The sequence below is a fragment of the Manacus vitellinus genome, unplaced genomic scaffold (genome assembly GCF_001715985.3).
Source record: "Manacus vitellinus isolate BGI_N305 unplaced genomic scaffold, ASM171598v3 scaffold_50_pilon, whole genome shotgun sequence".
Classification (NCBI taxonomy): Eukaryota; Metazoa; Chordata; class Aves; order Passeriformes; family Pipridae; genus Manacus; species Manacus vitellinus.
Window position 1 is genome coordinate 1,230,579 of NW_021940612.1, and position 6,101 is coordinate 1,236,679.

The following is a 6,101-nucleotide window of genomic DNA, read 5'->3' on the forward strand; positions in this document are numbered from 1 at the left end:
CAGGATTGACAAAACCAAAATCAAAGGATTTAGGTTCTTCAGCACAGACTTTGCATTATGTATTTATTTGTAGAATCAATTTGGTTCTTCTTTTTGAATAAACAAAGTTTTCTGTTAGGGTTGAGAACCATTTTACTTGAATTGAATCCAACTTTGACCTTTACCCTTGGCTAGAGTGCTTTTTAGACATGCAATTGCCAGTTCATGAACAAAGTATTTTCAATACAGCAAAAATTATGAACACTTAAGCATCTTTAAAATATGCTAGAAGAATTATCACCCAGTTTATATAAAGCTGGCTTACACTTAAAGTCAGAATTTCTTAAAACTAATAAAAGAAACTGAGATCTACTGAAAGAATTTGACTCAAGTCTTGTTCACTTTATCTTGAGTTTGCAACATTTGGTCTCTGTGAAAACTAACACTCCACACGGTGAAAACAACATCACAAACTGAAAAGAAAAGGGATCCCTCAAGTGCTGTGTAGGATACCCCATCTCAGGAGACTTCCACAGTTTGACATCTTATTTTCACTCTCCTGAGTCAAGGTACTGACATTTCAGTGCTTTCCATAGTAATGCACTTCATTTACAGCTGTGCTTTGAAGATGGGTCCCATTCTGACAGACATTCTTTCAAGTTCTTAAACCAGTTCTGGGGCAAAATCATCTTAGTAACTCTTGCTGAAACTAGTTGTCACTGCAGCCACTCAACATCTAAGTGTCTGTACTGGGATAGAGGCTTGAGACTTGGACAGTTAATTTTCTCCAGATGAATGCGAAAAAAATGAGGCCGTGTATTGAATTTGTACTGGAAATAGTGTTGATAACTCAGGGATATTTGCATCACTGCTCAGCAGTGCTAACACAGCATCAAGGTCTTTTCTTCTCACAGTACCCCACCAGTGAGGTGGGGGTTCACAAGGAGTTGGGAGGGAACACAGCCAGGACAGCTGACCCCAACTGACCCAAGAGATATCCCAGACCATATGGTGTCATGCTCAGCATGAAGAGTTGGGGGAAGGTTGGCAGAGAGGCTGCTGCTTGGGGGCAGGCAGTGCATCAGTCAGTTAGTGGTGAGCAAGTGCTTTTATTTGCATCAATTGTCTTTCGTTTTATTTTTATGTCTCTGTTATTTTCAGTACAATCCACTATTACTATTTTATTTAATTTCAGTTGTTACTCCATTCTTAACTCATGAGTTTTCTCACTTTTACAGTTCCAATCCTCTTCACCCAAGCAAGTGTGTAGGGGTGTGAGCAAGTAGTTGTGTGGTACTTAGTTGCTGGCAGGGTTTAAACCACAACACTGTTTTATTCCACTCTATCACCAAAAAAACCTCATAAGAACTACAACAGGCAGTAGCAAAAACCATTTTCAAACATCTTCAGAAAGGAACTTTAGGATATTAGGATGGAGAGGAGCAGAATGCAACACTGTAAACAGATCCACTTTATTAAAACATAAAAATTGGAAAGTCACATTCCAGTAGCCAGCTCACTTTCTAAGCAAAAATTGCCATAAGTAAAATGCAAAGCTTCCCTTGTACTAGGAGATAACATGACTCAGTAACATAAACACTATCTTTATCAGTGAAAAGATGCACCCAAGTGTCTAGAATTGGCATAACAAAGTGTTAGGTGCAAAAATTTAGCGTTGAAAAAAAATTTGCTAAAAATGGCTTGTTAAAAGCACCAGTATTTTTTCCATAGATGTCTAACTATGCAGAATTATGTAATTAAATACATATTCAGTCTGTTCGGACTTTTTTTTACACCACTCCCACTAAGAAAATTCCCTTTTTATGTGATCGATGAAGTTTTGCATGAGAGTCTATGCTCCCAACCATTTAATATTAAAAAAATAAAATATCTGAACTTTTAAAATGGTAAACAGCCACTGGCAAAAATTTTAGCCCCAATGACATGAAATGAAAGAACCACCCAAAAATTCAAAGAAAACACCACTGGGTATCAAAAACTTGTCTGCTAGGAATACAAACAACACTGGTGAATCCCATATTGAAAGAACCTTTCTCCAAGATGACATGTTCTACAAAATTCAGATCAAGCACCTTTCATAACAATTACTGTCAAGAATTGTTGATCTTTCAATTGCTATGAACTGCCTTACAGGCAAACAACTTCCTCCCTGTAGGACAGTATGGAATGCAACATAAGCACTGCATAAGAGGAAAACAGGATAGCTACAGTAAACCTGTTCCAAGCACAGGAGAATCTGACATTTCTCACAATTTATTTCATGGTCTTTGGTGATCTGTGCAGCACCGTTCCTGCATACACATCCTATTTTCTCCTGTATGCCACAGAATGACATTAGCAGCACACAGGCTACCTTACTTGTCATTTTCTTAATTTGCAACAGGTGCCAGTTGTGTCCTATTCTTCATTTGTCTTCATACACATATTCTCTTACAGCAGCTAGATCATACACACCACCTATCCTATTTGACTAAAAACATTCATCTTTCTCACCTCTAATTAGGCTTCTTGGCTCAATATTTTTTAGTCTGAAAGCCTCTTGGAACAAGGACTGGTTCTACTTGTGTCATTACTCAACTATTTTAAAAGAAAAAAATACTCTGTAAATAAACTCTTTAAACAACTAATAATGTCCAAACACAAATGAAATTATTATGTCCCTGGCTCCTGCAGTACTTTACAATAAACATGAGAAACTCTCCTGCAGCTTTTCCTGACTGGTAGTTCTAAGTGCAAAGTAGTAAAATGCATGCAGTTGTAAGAGATAGACTGATTATGGATTAAATTCACTTCTTGGGATGATTGCCTACATGTAAATGAATCAGGAACCACTACTGATGCCACAGAAAAACACTATCAAATGTGATATATTATTTAGAAGTGATAAAATGCCCAGAATAGAGACTCACTCTCTGCAACTGTGCTTTTTGCCAATTAAACACAGAATTCCCTGTGCACAATCCATCAGACACAGGTGAAGTTTCACACACAGTGGAGTGTAGGTAAGTATTACCAGGTAGGACGGTCTTCATGCAGAAGAGCTACCTCCAAATGGTGCCCCACTTAAGGGGGCTCATGTTAAGCATTGCAGGGGTTAAGACAGAGCTCTCATGCAATGTTCTGCCATAGCTACCCATACAGTAATTTCTGTCAAAGTTTTTCCAAATGATGCAGCACAGAAGACTGAACCAGAACTATCAAACCATTAATATAAATCCTTGCTAAAGGATTCTGGCTGAACTCAATCTGAGCACTCATACTTCAAGTCCCTACTCATTCCATCTTCTCCCAGTCTCCACTAAAAAAAAAAGGTTTCATCATGTGCTGGTCTTGCCAGGGGTAGAGTTGATTTTCTTTACAGTGGTCAGTATGGGCCTCAACCCACTAGTTTTCTAGATTTACCCTCCTGATTCTCTCCCATTACGTGCAGAAATCCACTGACTGAACTGTACTTGCATTTTTCAATGCTCAGCGAACTAGAGACTTTCAAATATGTCCTTTTCGGTTTACTTCTCAATAAAAATATGATACATACTGATGTATGTTCAGCACAGACAGCAGATACACAGGACAGATTGCAAAGTTATGTGCTGTAATTGTATGTAATTGTAGCACAATCTATGGTTTTTCATAACTACAGATTATGGTATACAGTACTACCAAACATCGTAGTACTTGACACTATCACAGAATCACAGAATGAGTCAGGTTGGAAGGGACCACAGTGGGACATCTGGTCCAACCTCCCTGCTCAAGCAGGGTCATCCTAGAGCACATGGCACAGAATCACATTCAGACAGTTAGTGAATCATCACCAGTGAGGGAGATTCCATATCATCTCTGGACCATCTGCTCCAGTGCATGATCACCCACACAATAAGTTCTTCCATTTCTTCAGGTGGAACTTCCTGTGCACCAGTTTCTGTCTGTTGCCATCATTGTTCTGTTGCTCAGCCCCACTGAAAAGAGCCTGGCTCAACCCTCCTGACACCTTCTCTTCAGGTGCTTGAACACACTGATGAGGTCCCGTCTCAGTTTTCTCTTCTTGAGGCTGAACAAGCCCAACTCTCTCAGCCTATCATGTTGCTCATGATATAATAAATATCATTGTACTTGGAGAAAGATATTCCAGATACTTCATCAAACCTTTATGAGTAATGCTTATAAGCTTTGGCAAGAAAACATTAGTATAATCTTCCAAGGTAAAAAAAGAGACCAAGGAGTATACAAGTTCATAAACCTGTCCGTTTGGAATTCACCTGGCAAGGATGGGCAAACCTGAACTGTGAAACACTGATTGCTCTGCAGCGCTGCACAAAATTATGGCATATTGTCCTCTGGAGACGAAAGCAAGGTACTTGCACTGTGTCTTTCAGCTAATAATAATTCAGTGCACCTAACTTCAGAAGCCCAAATTACATACTATTAGGAAATTAAATGGAAGAGTCTTTTGATTAGGAGGTTCATGAGAAACTTAGCTTCCCAATGCTTAACGGGCAAAAACTCCTGAATGGTATTTCATGACAGGTATCTTAAGACATTTAACACTGTACATTAGGAACACTGTATTCATCTTCAGCAAACACCCAGGTTTAAAGAAGTCACAGAAATACATACAGAGTTGTATTTGTGGCTGCTAGTAACACCCTGATGTTCTCAACTCCCCCTAGCTAATCAGATCATTGCTCTACAAGAGAATTTAATCCAGAATTTCAATCCAATTATGATGGCCTTCTGATATAAGCCTAACCAAAAATTACCTAAGTATCCAACACAAACTAGCGAACAGGTGAGCTACTACTTATAACACAAAGACCAGAGTGTTGCACTTAGCTGCAAGGAGTAAAGATTCTGCTTTCATACCTAAAACTTGGAATGTGAAGGTCAGTTGTCCACAGGAAACTCAAATTCTTAGCTGTCACTTTTTAATCCTGAATTGTCAATGTAGTAGCAACCCAAATTACAGTTTGATTTTTCTTAAGACAGGCCATGGTCAAGGTATCATCCACATCCTTACATGTAGCTATCCTACCAACTCATCTAGCCACCTGGGCAACATTTGTGAAGTCACCAGCACCAAGCTCTAGAGCCTAGGTCTGCACAAAACACAGCTGGGCCTGTTCCAGACAGCCAACAGCTAAGGTCATAATAGTATCACAGAATCATTAAGGTTGGAAAAGACCTTTAACAGCATCAAGTCCAACAAACAACCTCGCACCAATACTATGTCCACCATTAAACCATGTACTTGAGTGCCATATTCTTACACTTTTTGAACTCTTTCAGGGATAGTGACCTCACCACTTCCCTGGGAAGCGTGTCCCAATACTTTACAACCCTTACCATGAAGAATTTTTTCCTAATACCTAAACTTTCCCCGGTGCAACCTGAAGCCATTTCCTCTCATCCTGTCACTTGTTACCTGGGAGAAGAGACTGACCCCCACCTGCCAATTGTCAGATCTGCAGACCAGCAAATTCACTGTCTGACCATGATCAACATGTCAACAGGCTATTAAGCAGCACTTCCCTCTTATCTGTTAACATGTACACAGCCACATTATACACATAATAGCTTCCTCAACCACCTATATGTCTTTTCATAAAGCTTGTCAACTTCTGCCTTATAAGGAAGATGGCAAATACAGGTGGACATTCTTTGTAAAACCTAATGCAACTGCTTGGGAAGAAAGACATACTGGAAAAGAAAAACAACTTTATTTAACAATGCTTCCAAGCGCTAAACATATCAGGGTAGGAGTCAGTACTTTTACAATAAGAAGTTTACTTGCTCGAACCTCAGCTTTTACATTCTCACCTCATCACCTCATTACTCTATTATCAGTTACTCACATCACAATGTAATATATATATATATATATATATAGTATATATATATATATATATGTGAGTTGTTAAAGTAACGCAGAAAGAATCACGTCTTGCAGAATATTCCACCTAAGGAGTCTTTCTGCTGTGCCTTTTGCAACCAGACTTGTCTATCTTGTATTGGCCTTTTTAGCCACCAGCACGCTTGTAACAAATGTGGGTAGAGCCCTTCCCAAATCTTCGTTCACGAAGCCTGGCCATGATGATGTTAAA